The 13856-nt window shown below is 47.5% G+C and overlaps 1 pseudogene; it reads left to right on the forward strand.

The window, feature by feature from the left end:
• Positions 1-656: 656 nt before the first annotated feature.
• LOC145522752 (pregnancy-associated glycoprotein 2-like) lies at positions 657-9751 on the forward strand (annotated as a pseudogene).
• The last annotated feature ends 4105 nt before the right edge of the window (positions 9752-13856 follow it).

The raw sequence follows: 13856 nt of genomic DNA on the forward strand, positions 1-13856 counted from the left end.
CTTGTAGGTTTGTTGGATGACATAAAATGCCTTGTGGATGCATATGGCACTTCTTCCACTATTGAAATCATGCAACTGAAATACTGCTTTGCCCTAAATCTTTGATGCAGACTGGCATCGTAGGTGACCCTAATCTCTGCCATTAGACCCACTACCTAAACCCACTCATATGTCCCTGGGCTGCCTCCAAAGTTTTCACTTTTCCGTTTGACCTCTTTTCCTCCTAGCAATCAGCTCTCCAACGAGGACAGCAAACCATACCTCATGAAGTGGCTAGGCAGAGCACATGACATCATGTATATCTAGCATGGCCCCTAGTATTCATTTTTATGGTGTTCTTAGCAGTTATTTTCTCCAAGTTGGCAAGTTTCTCCACGCCTTAGATGTCCATGAAGTTCACTTTGGTTTTCCAGTCTAGCCTCCAGGAAGAGATCACAGTAGAATTCTCTGTATTCTGAGAATTTTCTAAGTCCTTTCCCCAAGGACAAGGATGGAGTTAAAAATTTGATCAAGAGCTTTGTATTTTTATCAGATCCATTAGTGGCCTAAAGGGGACAATTAGGGCAGGTTAGAGCACATATAACTAGAAGCTCCTGGTCAATACTGCATGCTAAAGAACAAAACCTTCCCTGAGTACTTGGAGTCAGGAAAGGAGCATGAACTGGCTTGTGCTCCTCGGGCTGGTGGCCCTCTCAGAGTGCATAGGGGCCTGTAAGCGGCATCATCTTCCTTTCTGGGTTAGAAAGGAATGGAACATTTCCCTGATAGTCTTAAAGTTCAACTCTTACTTATTGACAAGTACCTTGCTATACGTACTTATCCTCGCTTCTTTAGCCTTGGGCTTCCCAGGTGGTGCTAGTGGTAAAGACCCGCGTGCAAATGTGGGAGATGTAAGAGATGCGGGTTCGATCCCTGGGTTGGGAAGATCCCCTGGAGAAGGACATGGCAACCCACTCCAATATTCTTGCCTGGAGAATCCCGTGGACAGAGAAGCCTGGCAGGCTGTGGTCCACAGGGTCATACAGAGCTGGAGATGACTGAAGCGGCTTAGCACCCATGCCTGCACCTTGCTGTAAAAACTGTGGGTCCCAAGGGTCGAGGTGTAGGTTTGCATGGTTGCACAACTCTTGGGACCCCAGCATGTGGTGACTTGCTGAAAATGGAACGCCTTGCAATTGTTTAGTGCACAACCTATGCAAATCTATGTGTGGTCCTGTGGAATAGCATTTTTCTACATTTTATTCTAGGTGTCCTCTCTGTTCTGTCTCTACTTCAGTGTGTATATGTCTATGCCTGCATCTCTGTGTCTCTCTCATTTATCTCTCCATCTCTTTGGAAGTCTCTGTGAGTGTAGATATCTCCGTGTTGTTTTCTCTTCTTTTAATTTTTCAATTTTGACTCATACTTTCTTCTTTAGCCTCTTAATTTCCCTAGTTTGTTTCCTATCTCCTGGATTCTTCTCTCAATCTTCTGCTCCATTTCTACTTGGAGAAAGATTGGAAGAGCTACTTCTATGCTGTTTTACATCTGACAAGCAGTGTGACCACAGCCAAGTGACAAGCCCCTTGAATTTCAGATTCCTTCCCCATAAAAATAGGATAATGATCCTCTTGTACAACCTTCCTCCCTGAGCTTCCTTGAGAAGGATACAGTGGAATGGCAATAGCAATACTAACCGCTGTCTTTGTTGAGATTTAGTCTATATCAGGGTCATCATATCCATCACTTCACTTATCTCCCAAATTTTCTATATGGAGGGTGGGAATCATTACATTCCGCCTTTTTACCCAGGGGGAAGCTGAGAATCCAAATGGTCTTACCCAATGTTACACAACAGAACCTGTGTTCAAACCTACATCTTTGCCATGGTATTTGCATGGCATTCCGTTAATGAGGTGACACTCAGAAGAATGCTTGGAAAATACACAGTGCCATTACAATGACAATTATACCTTAACACGGACAGCTAATTGTATCTTCTCCTTTGTTTCTTTTCCTAATCCTCGGTGAAAGTTTGCCTCTAAGGAAAATAAAGACCTTGCGAGAATCCCTGAGGGAAAAAAAACATGCTGAACAATTTCCTGGAGGAACAAGCTTACAGACTGTCCAAGAGAGACTCCAAAATAGCTATTCACCCCCTGAGGAACTTCCTGGATGTGAATTTGTTGGGAGGATGGCTCTCCACAGCGCCTCCTGGTGCTCTGGCCTAGCACTGGGACTCATTTGGAGGTGGCAGGTGGGATGTTGAGGCTGGGGCTCCTGCAGGAGGCAGAAACCCTGGGCACCAGGGATCCCATTCCAGAGGAGAAGGCATTCTCATCTTCAGCTCTTGGTCTGTGGCGACTGGGCCCAGCAATGACCAGGTGGCAGGTAAACATCCATTTCTGTGTCAAAGATATGTCATTAGTTTGAGGGAGATTGTTCCTTCTGAACTAAGTGAGCCACTCAGTTACAGATGAAGGGTGAGCCATCTCTGGTCAAAAGATAAAGCCAACTGCAGAGCAAGTGTGAATCCCCAGGCAGAAGAATTCAGCTTCCACATATGCAAGAATCACAGCAGGAAAAAGTTACTGAATCCCTATCCTGTGTAAGGCCATAAGGATCTAACACTGTGTATATTGTTATTAGATCAAAAAAAGGACACATTTTATCTTCAAGATTGTGCAGGCTACCCTGAGAGATAGACAAAGAGTAAAAATATGTCAAATGAAAGGGTTACCTGTGAGGTGTTTATGGGATGTGGTCTGAGTTTAGAGGGAGTGGCTGGGATTGATCAAGGAGGACCTCCTGGAGAAGGTGGTGCTCAGGCTGGGTTTGAAGAGGAGACGAGAGAGCTTCTCAAATGAAGGCACCAGGACTTCCCTGGAGGTCCAGGGCTTATGACCCTGGGCTTTGAATGCAGGAGATATCTTTTCAAACCCTGGTCACAGGGTGAATATCCTGCATACCACATAGCACAGGAAAAAATATCAACTGCAGGCACCTCTGAGAACAAAGGCTGTGAGCTGCATGGTGGTTGGAAAGTGATCTCAGGAGACATGTGACACCCAGAGGGAGGCAGCAGTGTGGGAATCAAGGGGAGCCAGATCTGCACTAACCCACCCCTCCTTTCCCCATAGGTGTCCTACGTGGGTAACATCACCTTTGGAACACCCCCTCAGGAGGTCCGGGTCACCTTTGATACAGGCTCAGCTGACTTGTGGGTGCCTTCCATCACCTGTGAAAGTCCAGCCTGTTGTGAGTACAAACACCCCCAACCCACCCATCTTTTACTTGCCCTGACTCTCCCTTCTCCACCCTTGGCACCTGGTTGACACTCATCTCTTGTGTCTACAGAAATACACAACACCGTCAGTCCTCAAAATTCTTCCAACTTCAGGAAAGCAGGCCAACCTATCACCATCTTCTATGGATCTGGGATAATTCAGGGATTTCTTGGCTCTGACACCGTTTGGGTAACGTGGAAACAAAAGCAGAGTCAGGACTGACTATGGAGTGACCTCTGCTTACAAAACAGATACAGGACCAGCTGGCAGGACCGTCTGCCCTAACTCCCATAGATACTGGCCATCTTACCCACAGGATCCTGTCCCTGGGGTGACAGTCTCCATAGTGACACACAAACAAATGGATTGGCTCACCCAGAGAGTGGCTTGGGCTGTGGACTTGCAGCTCCTCTGCCCATGAGCAGCTCAGGGTTCATTTTGCTGGGAGTGAGAAAAAAGCACCAACTTTTGTATTCTCAGACTGTGCTGGGCACTGCTGTGGTATTAAGTTGCTTAAACTTGCAACAACCCCACACAGCAGGTGCGTTGATTAGCTAATGATACAGTTGAGGAAATTGAGGTGCCGACAGCAAGGGCTTTGCTGAGGTCACACATGTGGTAAGCAGTGGAGCTGTGCTGGCTTGTCAGGACTGAAGCTGGTGGTGGGTGTTTGGGGAAAGGATTAAACTGATCTGGGGACCCTGGGCGCAGTCAAGCACTCAGGTATCCAGGGTGGATACGCAGGAGGACAGAGATGTACGGGGGCCTGGTAAGTGTGTTCTCCACGTATGGGACCTTTGGAAGTCTAGTAAAACCTATAGCCTGCCTCCGCCAAAGTACCTGAGTAGTTTCCCTCTCACTCTTACTCTCTCTCTCTCATACACATGCACACAAACACACACATACCCTGCCAGCAACATTGTATAATGGACTTCTCTCTTTCTGGGCAGATGCAGAATTCAAAATACATTACCATCAACGCAGTCCATTTCTGTCATCAGTTCATAGAGACACCAGAGAAGGCTCTCCTGCTCTTTACTCATTTTGCCCAAAAGGGGGCACCATTGGGTCCTGTCCGACTCTTGGTTGCCCCACCCATACACAAGCCATGAAGCCAATTTGACTCACTCAGACGGTGTTTTTCAAGGACCAAATGTTTTAAAATCCACAGACCCACATAAATGAAACCCAAATTCCCGTCCCAGCTCAGTCTAAGCATCTGAGGTCTACCGAGGACACAGAAAGACCTCAGTTCTCTGCAGTGCTAATGGCATCTCTTCCTCAGCCCAATCCTAGACCCACTTAACAAACCTTTATGTGGGAACACTCTTCTCGCCCACAGATCGGGAACCTTGTTAGCCTTGAACAGTCGTTTGACCTAAGCCTGGAGGAATACGGGTCTGTATATTTACCCATTGAAGGAATCCTGGGCTTGGCCTTTCCCTCCATCGGCATCAAAGTTACCATCCCCGTCTTTGACAACTTGTGGTCGCATGGTGTCTTTTCTGAGCCTGTCTTTGCCTTCTACTTGAGCAAGTAAGTGTGAGCTGGACAATCGCTCTCTCCAAATTAGTTTTAAGATGCTTTCAGTTGCATGAAAATTATGCAGCAATTGATACAGTAGTATCCTGAGAGATAATCTAACCCAGAATAACTATGGTCCCAGGGCCCCACCTGGCTTCACCACTGGCTTTTATCTAAGCTTATTGGAACACAACCATTCTCCTGGGCACAAGAGCTTGGGCTTGGTGTAGGGGGTGAGCGAAAAGGAAGACTAATGCAATGTGTCAGGATACGAGTTGGAAGAAAAGGCAATAAGATTTGCTCATGAATTTAACATGGAAGGAAAAAGAAGGATGGTGGAAATCTTTCCTTCCTCACTAACATTTCACTGGGCACCCAGGACCAGCTACACAATTTGCAGGAGCCAGTGCAAAATGAAAGAGTGGGACCCAAAACAAAAGTGTGGGACTCCTTTTTTCAGCAAATATTTGGAATTTCAAGACAAGGAGAGCAGAGGCGGGGGCCCTGCTGAGTGTGGGGCCCAATGGACAGCACAGGTCACGGGCCAGTGAAGACAAACCTGGGTGACCTGAAGCCACACCCTTAGTGCTTTAAGGCCTTGATTTTTCTGAAAAACTACACGCTGGCCAAGGGGAAAGGCAAAACCCTTCAGCACACTGTCCTCTGAGGGTATCTGGGCACTCAGGTCACAGGAGGTCCAGGGCTGCTTCTGAAGACTGAATGGACGGAGCGCGACCAGGTGGCCAGGCTTCTAACCTCCTCTGTGCCTCTCATTAGCCTGCAACCGACCTCGATCTGGTTCTCAAATGCTCCTAGCCTTCATCTCTGCATCTGTAGATGGGGACCTTATTAGGGCCTTGATGGGTGGACAAGCACAGCTCTCAGACAGTGCTGTTGTTACTGTCCTTCAAGGATCCACTCCACCTTCTCTTCTCTCTATAGATGCAAGCTGGAGGACAGTGTGGTGATGTTTGGTGGGGTGGACCACCGCTACTCCAAGGGAGAGCTCAACTGGGTACCAGTGTCCCAATCTCGCCACTGTGCAGATAAGCATGAACCAGTAAGCCTCTCCCTCTGAGAGTCACCCCAAGTAATGCCCCCACATCTGCACATGGACACAGGCAGACACACAGTCAACAGATGACACACCACCTACAAAGACACAGACAGACATACAGACACACATGCAAAGACACAAGCAAGCACATATAAACGTGCATACCAGCCAGAGACACACAAGTACACACACAGAGGCACATATGAACACACACATACACAAATACAGAAACACGTAAATACACAAGCCACCCGTGGGTTCATAATCACCACAGGCCTCCTGACCAGGGCTCTGAACAGGGTCCATCACAGGGTCCAGAGAGGCCTGTGCAGCTAGGGGAGGACTGCATCCCTGAGTGTGAGGTGGGGAGCATGGTTAGAGGACTAGACAGTGTGGTGAAAAGAGGATCAGGGAGAATTTCCTCAGCCTGAACAGAGCTGTGATAAGATGACCAACTGTCCAGGGAGACAAGAGACCAAGGAACTTCTCAGTACAGATAAATGTCAGTTAAAAACAGGGAAAGTCCTGAAGAAACGGCAAAAACTGATCTCCTTAGGGAGAAGCCAGCCAGCAGTGGAGAGAGGTTGGCCACAGTCTTGGGACCCGAAAGCGACTCATAAAAAGGGACACCCCAGGTCCCTGGGCACCCAGTGGGGCAGGGGCTATAACTGAGAGAATTGGGAAGGTGGGATCCAGGAGTGGCTTGAGAACGAGAGGCAATAATTGATGAGCTTCTGTGTTTTTCCCTCAGATAAATGCTTACCTGTCCTTTGAGGTTCTGTGTCTAGTCAGGTATCACCTGGTCAGGGTCTCAGTGTCTGAGCCCAGTGAGGGGGTGCTGCTCAGAAATACCCTCTCCCAGGGCAGCCGGTCTCCCCCACCCCCATGAGAATCTGCTGCCACAGGGAACCTCCATCTTCACTGTGCGTTTGTCCCGTTGTTGGTGAGACATCAGATACAGCTCTCTGGATGGTCTTCACTCATTATTTTCAGTCTTTCTTCACTCATCCAACAGACAAGCATTGTGCATCCACTGTGTGCCAGGCACTTTAGAGACATGATTAGAATAAAACTTTCCGTCACATCTAAGAAGGCAAATGTACAAAAAATGACACACACACAAAGTGAATTATCACTTTGGTACTTGCTAGACATGAAGGGCATCCCTTATAGCTCAGTTGGTAAAGAATCTGCATGTAATGCAGGAGACCTGGGTTCGATTCCTGGGTTGGGAAGATCCTCTGGAGAAGGAAATGGCAACCCACTCCAACATTCTTGCCTAGACAATCCCATGAACAGAGGAGTCTGGCAGGCTACTGTCCATGTGGTCACAAGAGCCCGACATGACTTAGTGACTAAATCACCTCCACTACCAGACATGAGGAAAGGCCTACAGAAAGTGACCAAGACAGGAGACTGATATACACCAGGGGAAAGAGTTCCCTGAAACCATGACAGTTAAGCTGGAATCTGGAAGGTGAGGAGAAAGTAGCTAGTCAAAGAGGAGGGGGCTCTTCTAGGAAGGAAGACCAGCTTGTGCCAAGGTACAAAAGAGCCTGCTGTATTCAAGTACTTCATTCAAGGATGTCAAGGAAGGTGCTGTGATCAGAGCAAAGGAAAAGTCAGCGCAAGAGATGAAGCTGTGTTCAGGAGACAGTCAGGCAGGGGGCAGCTGTGAGGGAGCCTTCCGCATGACCCTGATGCCCGCTTTGTCCTACTGTCTCTGAGCATCAGCATGAATGGGAGTGCTGCTGCTTGTTCTCATGGATGTCAGGCCATTTTGGTCACAGGGATATCATCGATCTCTGGCCTAACAGAAGAAGTCACCAACATCCACAAGCTCATGAATGCCAAGACCAAGTGTTCTGAGGCGAAGGGACATGCCACAGGGTCACTCCCAGTCTCCCCACATAATAAGGATCCTCTGGGCCAACCTCTCTCCTTCTCTCTAACAGTATGTGGTTTCATGTGATGCTGTCAAGACCCTGCCTCCTGTCATCTTCAACATCAATGGCATCGACTAGCCAGTGCCCCCTGAAGCCTACATGATCAAGGTGAGGGGTCATCCCTGAGGGTTGATTCTGCAAACTGGGGATTGCAGGAACCCTTGGACTACTGCTGGGAGGAGGGCACCCTCTGCCTGCCAAGCCACACCATTGCAGAGGCTGCTGAACCCCTATGGCTGGGCCAGCACCTCCCACAAAATCAACCACTTGAGAGTAGAGGACAGTCTGGGACATGCATCCTCTTGAAATTAATGTGGCGACAGCACTCCGTGATGGCATGGTGGGAGTCACAAGGAGAGGGGAACACTAGGGGCTTCTTCCCTCATAGATCTTCAGTTCAACTAGAGCCCTCAGATGCAGGAACACGGAAAGTCAGCTCTAGTGATCCCTAAAATAGGGCATGTGATAGGGGGGTTGGCTGGTGGCAGTCCCTGTGTCTTGTCCCACCATAATTATTAACAGTCTCCCTTTCCTTCTTGAAATAGTCCTGGTTACAATGAATTACTTGTCTACCTTAGACCTTGTCTGCAACTTCCCCTTGCTAAGTCCCAGTTCCTACTCTGGGAGTTGGGCTACCTGACCCCTCTGTGGGGAGGTTGGATGCTAAGGTGAATAAAGGGTGCACAGTGACTGCTCAGCCCTGACACAGCAGGGAGGCTTCACATCAGCTGCCTGTGGGAGTTCAGAGCAGACTTTTGGGCTCAAAGAAGGCTTTGAGGAAGAGAGGGAATTGCAGTAATTCTAAAACCCCTGAATCTGGCGCCATAAGGAGGCCTGCTTGGGCCTAGGCAAATCTGCCCTGGGTTCCATGCAAATGGCACCCCACGGTGCTCTGCAAAGGGACCCTGGGGACTTATTAGGGGTGAGGAGGGCTGTGGACCGACCAGTGGGGATGGAGACCAGATAAGTCACCCAGCTAAGCCTAGAGTGGCCAAAGGCTGAGTGTGGGTCCAAAGAAGTTTCTCAGAAGGCCTGAGCAAAGTCTTCAAGAATGTGTTGTGAGCACTGCTTTGAATGCATTTAACATGCATAACCAACAGTGAGCTACTGTATAGTACAGGGAATTCTGCTCAGTGTAAGTTGGCAGCCTGGATGGAAGGGGTGTCTTTGGGACAAGGATAAGTGTATATGTAAGACTGAGTCCCTTCACTGTCCACCTGAAACTCAGAATATTGTTAATCAGCGATACTTCAAAACAAAATAAAAAGTTTAAAAAAAAAAAAAAAAGGAGCTGGTTTGGAACCCAGGAGAACAGGTATTCTCTGCAGAGAAAGAGCAGGAGTCAGAAGGAAAGAAAGAGTGTGAGGAGAACCAGGAGACACTCTTGTTCTTTTCTGAAAAACTGTATTGCAGTGTGGCTGATCTTCAGTGTGGCCTTAAGTTCTGCTGCACAGCCAAGTGATTTAGCTGTACATATACAAATATATATATTCTTTTTCGTTAGTTAATCAATAAATATTGAATATAGTTCTTTGCACTATAAGTAGGACTTTGTTGCTTATCATTCCTCTGTATATTACTTTCATTTGATAATTCCAAACTCCCAGTCCTCCCCTCCCCACACTCCTGCCATATGGCAACAACATGTCTTGGCCCTTTTCGTTTTTGGATGAACCCTCATATCCCCAGCTGCTGAGAAAATCACCGGATACTTACCAAAAGAGGGAAATAAAACCAAGAAGTGTGCCAGGTCTGGATATTGAGGAGAGAGTCGCAGGAAAGCACTCAGGCTGACTGGTGTGTGTCTCTAACTCCTCCAGGCTCAAAACTCCTGTCATAGCATATTTCAAGGGGGCACAGAAGCTAGCTGTCGTGACACCTGGATCCTGGGTGATGTCTTCCTGTGGCAGTACTTCTCGGTTTTTGGTTGAAAAAATAAAAGGACTGGTCTGGCTTAGGCAGTGTAAATGCTTGGACTGGTTCAGGATTCAATCAGGCCACTCCTAACACACACTCGCTCACACTAGGGCACTCCTGCCCAGCGATGCTGGTGAACTGTGTTTGGTGCTCTGCAAACCCTATTCTCAGTAAAGAACAAAAAGTTTCATTCTTAATGATGCTAACACAAATGGGTGCTTCTTTTTGGGTCTGGGAGGTGCATAATATTTAGGGAGGATCTAAACCAAGTCTGAACCACAAGTGAGAGGAGCTCAAGTCCAACTGGTTTCAAGGAAAGGGGAGACTTTTTGGAAGAACACTGGAGATCCTGTACATAGGAACCAGAGCAGATAGAAAGATCTCAGTGACTGGACCCAAGAAATCAGAAACCTTCAGCTCAGTCTTTCTCATCCTCACTCTTTCCCCTCTCTCTTCTTTAATGGTCTTAGCCTGACAACTTTCTTCCTTAAGGCTTCCACATCTAGTGAGGGAGTCCAAAGCTACCTGCCCCAGGGTTTTTATGTTCCCAAGGCATCTAATTTATAAGGAAAGAAGCTAAGAGACATCAGGGTTCAAGGGAGTGCTCTGAATGGCACACCTAAGATCCCATGTCCAGCCCTGGATCAACTATCCTGGCAGGGTCATAGGGTCCTATGAGTGGCTTTACATGGTCATGTGGCCCTGGCCCAGCAGCAAACATGATTGACAGTTTCCTCCAGAATAACTGGAGCTGGCAGGAGACAGCCCCAAGGATAGTGGCTGGGGGTTGGTCTAGATCAGGGAGGAGTTTACGATGATGCCAACTCCGCCGCCTCCTCATTCAGAGGGATTAGGAGGGGTAAAGAAAGTATTCTATTCATCACATCTTAGATGAACACTGGCATTGGGGTTCTGCTCAAGGGGGTTCTGGGTGAGGTACCTCACACTGAGATGGTTCTCCTTTGTCCCCCCACCTCAGTTACCAGCTCTCTGCCACCCACACCTGCTGTGACCTTTCCAGTCCCATTTCCCATGTGACAGCCCCTGTGCAACCCTGAGCCATCCCCCTACTCCAGGGTCAAGCACACCCCTTCCTTGGCCTCCAGTGCTGTAGGGGAAGCTGTCACTCATGTCACACAGTGGACCAGGGTGCACAGAGCGTTCAGCCTCTCTGAGCTTCTTCCAAGGACAGAGTTGCAAACCATTTGGTTCTGAGCTGCCATGGACTGGCACCTTGGGAGTAGAAGTATCACATCTTTCAACCTGGAGACCCTAGCTAGATTTCTAAGCTCAGGACAGTAGGGGTCAGAGATGCAGGGAGACTCAGGTAATGGAAGAAAATGAAAAGAAGAGATAAAGTAGAAAACATACCCCAAGACAATGCATAGTAGGGGTCTTTACTCAGGCAAGAGAAACATCAGTGAAAGAAGTGTCCCCCTGCCTTTCTTCATCTTTTTATTCAGTACAAATTTACAGGGCAGCTTCTATGGGCTTTCCTGAGGGCTCAGCGGGTAAAGAATCTGCCTGCAATGCAGGAGACATAGGAGATGCAAGTTAGATCCTTGGGTCAGAAAGATCCCCTGGAGAAGGAAATGGCAACCTGTGCCAGAATTCATGCCTAGAAAACCCCATGGACAGAGGAACCTGGTGAGCAGCAGTCCAAGGGTCAGAAAGTCAGACACAGCTAAGCGTGCAGGCACGTATTTTGCACCAGGTGCTGTAGTTGACCCCAGGGATAGAGGGATGGGTGATAAACCCACCACAAAGTCATGGAGACAGATGAAGAGGCAACCTGCAATGGGGAGGGCCAGATGGAGAAAAGAGCAGAGGTGTGGCTGGGAGGCCAAGAGGAGTGAAGGGCTTCCTCTTCAGGGAGGCAGGGAAAGGCTGGCATAGGGTGAGGTGAAAGGCATTGACTTCAAGTTTGTCACCCCACCCTGAATCACACCCTAAACCTTGCAGTTTCCATCTGTGTTCAGAACGGCCACATGTCCACGGTTACCTGTGCCTGGTCCCTTTGGAATGGCCCTGGATTATGATCACCTCGAGGGAAGTGAAAGAGGACCAATAGCAGAGCTGATAAAGGGGGAAAATGTGAGAACAGAATCAGTTATTTTTCTTTAACAGTAAATATCAGCAACTGGGCTTAAAGGTGATGCAACGAACAGTTTGTGAAACTCATTGTCCAAGTGTTCTTCAGAGAACCATAAGGAATGATTCTCTAGATGAGAAATCAACAATAAGAGTAAGAATAACAGCTCGAGTTCATTACATATGCTATCTCACTGTCTCCCCAAGATCCCTTGCAAGGTGTGACTCCCACCTCCCGCATCATACAAGTGAAAGAAGTCTCCTCCAATCTTCTGGCTCTAGGACTGGTGTCAGACATCTAGTAGGCCCTCAAGAAACACATGTTGACTAAAAAATAAATAAGTTAGTAGATGCTTCCACTAGATGACACAACTGTATCCATGTCGGAAGACATGCACGGTGTCAGCATGACTACTGCCATGATGCTGGTGCTGTTCAGTCACTAAATTGTGTCTGATTTTTGCCACTCCATGACCTGCAACATGCTAGGGTTGCTTGTCCTTCATTATCTCCCAGGTTTGCTCAAATTCTTGCCTGTTGAGATGGTGATGCTATCAAAACTTCTCATGCTCTGCCACCCTCCTCTCCTTTGGCCTTTAGTCTTTCCCAGCATCAGGGTCTTTTCCAGTGAGTCAGCTCTTTGCATCAGGTGGCCATAGTATTGGAACTTCAGTGTCAGCATCAGTCCTTCCAATGAATATACAGGTTTAATTTCCTTTAGGACTGACTGGTTTGGTCTCCTTGCTGTCTAAGGGATTCTCAAGAGTCTTCTCCAGCACCACAGTTCAAAAGCATTAATCCTTTAGCACTCAGCCTTCTTTATGGTCCAACGCTCATATCTGGACATGACTACTGGAAAAATCATAGCTTTAACTATATGCATCTTTGTCAGCAAAGTGATGTCTTTGCTTTTTAATACTCTTTCTAGGTTTGTCATAGCTTTCCTTCCAAACAGAAAGTGTCTTTTAATTTCATGGCTTCAATCAACATCTGCAGTGGTTTTGGAGCTCAAGAAAATAAAATCTCTCAATGTTTCCACTTTGTCTCCTTCTTTTCGCCATGAAGTGATGGGACCAGAACGTACAGACTGTATATTGTCACCCTGCTTATTTAACTTATATGCAGAGTACATCATGAGAAACGCTGTGCTGGAAGAAACACAAGCTGGAATCAAGATTGCTGGGAGAAATATCAATAACCTCAGATATGCAGATGACACCACCCTTATGGCAGAAAGTGAAGAAGAACTAAAGAGCCTCTTGATGAAAGTGAAAGAGGAGAGTGAAAAAGTTGGCTTAAAGCTCAACGTTCAGAAAACTAAGATCATGGCATCTGGTCCCATCACTTCATGGCAGATAGATGGGGAAACAGTGGAAACAGTGTCAGACTTTATTTTGGGGGGCTCCAAAATCACTGCTGATGGTGATTGCAGCCATGAAATTAAAAGACGCTTACTCCTTGCAAGGAAGGTTATGGCCAACCTAGATAGCATATTTGAAAGCAGAGACATTACTTTGCCAACAAAAGTCCGTCTAGTCAAGACTATGGTTTTTTCAGTAGTCATGTATAGAAGAGAGACTCTAAAGAAAGCTGAGCGGCGAAGACTTGATGCTTTTGAGCTGTGATGTTGGATAAGACTCTTGAGAGTCCCTTGGACTGCAAGGAGATCCAATCAATCCATCCTAAAGGAGATCAGTCCTGAGTGTTCATTGGGACGACTGATGTTGAAGCTGAAACTCAAATACTTTGACCACCTCATGCAAAGAGTTGACTCATTGGAAAAGACCCTAATGCCGGGTAGGATTGGGGGCAGGAGGAGAAGGGGCCGACAGAGGACGAGATGGTTGGATGGCACCACTGACTCGATGGACATGGGTTTGGGTGAACTCCGGGAGTTGGTGATGGACAGGGAGGCCTGGGGTGCTGCAATTCGTGGGGTTGCAAAGAGTCGGACACGACTGAGTGACTGAACTGAACTGATGGGACCAGATGCCATGATCCTCAATTTTTTGAATGTTGAGTTTTAAGTCAACTTTTTCACTTTCTTCTTTCATC

Source organism: Giraffa tippelskirchi, chromosome 10 (assembly GCF_054371585.1).
Source record: "Giraffa tippelskirchi isolate mGirTip1 chromosome 10, T2T-mGirTip1v1.2.pri, whole genome shotgun sequence".
In the NCBI taxonomy this organism is placed as follows: Eukaryota; Metazoa; Chordata; class Mammalia; order Artiodactyla; family Giraffidae; genus Giraffa; species Giraffa tippelskirchi.